The following is a 701-nucleotide window of genomic DNA, read 5'->3' as shown; positions in this document are numbered from 1 at the left end:
CTCCAAGTCTTCAACTCTTCCAGATCTACGTCACTCCAGTCTTTTTCTACAGCCTACACCTTTGGCTTCCCAACTCCGCCTAATCCGCCCTCAAATCCGCCGATGCCACCTACACCAATTTCCTCAAGCGATACCTGCGTGTGCCCCGATATGCCAACAATGCATGGACACATTTTCTATGTGAAACCGAGCCCCTAGTTTACAAAACTATATACAGTCACCCTTTTGTATCGCCGCTTTCGGGCTCATGTGCGCTGAACTTAGAAACCTTTGATTTGCATTCAGGATTGCCAAAGTGAACTTCAACATGGCCCAATTCAACTCAAAAAGGGGCATGAATGCAGCAGATAATCCATTCATTTAACAACACGCACACAAAAATGTTTCGGTAAAAAAATAGTTTCTTACTCATCCAGTATTAGAAAACTAAGTCTTGACATTTGCTATGACAAATATTGTAGGCGCACATTTTGGCATCCCGTTAACACAGCCGGAAACAGGGTTGCGTTTATCAGAGATTGTCAATCTTCCGGCCGAATAATTTGTCATTTTAAAAGGCCTTAAAGAAAATAGATTTTTTTTTTAAATGCACACATTCATTTTCTTGCTACGTTTTACAACAATGAAGTAAATACATAACACAGGAAAAGCCGCCTTGGGGGTGAACTGAAAGAACCACAGTACAATGGAAACGACGTTTT

Source organism: Tigriopus californicus, chromosome 12 (assembly GCF_007210705.1).
Source record: "Tigriopus californicus strain San Diego chromosome 12, Tcal_SD_v2.1, whole genome shotgun sequence".
NCBI lineage: Eukaryota > Metazoa > Arthropoda > Copepoda > Harpacticoida > Harpacticidae > Tigriopus > Tigriopus californicus.
Note: the sequence above shows the minus strand (reverse complement) of the source record.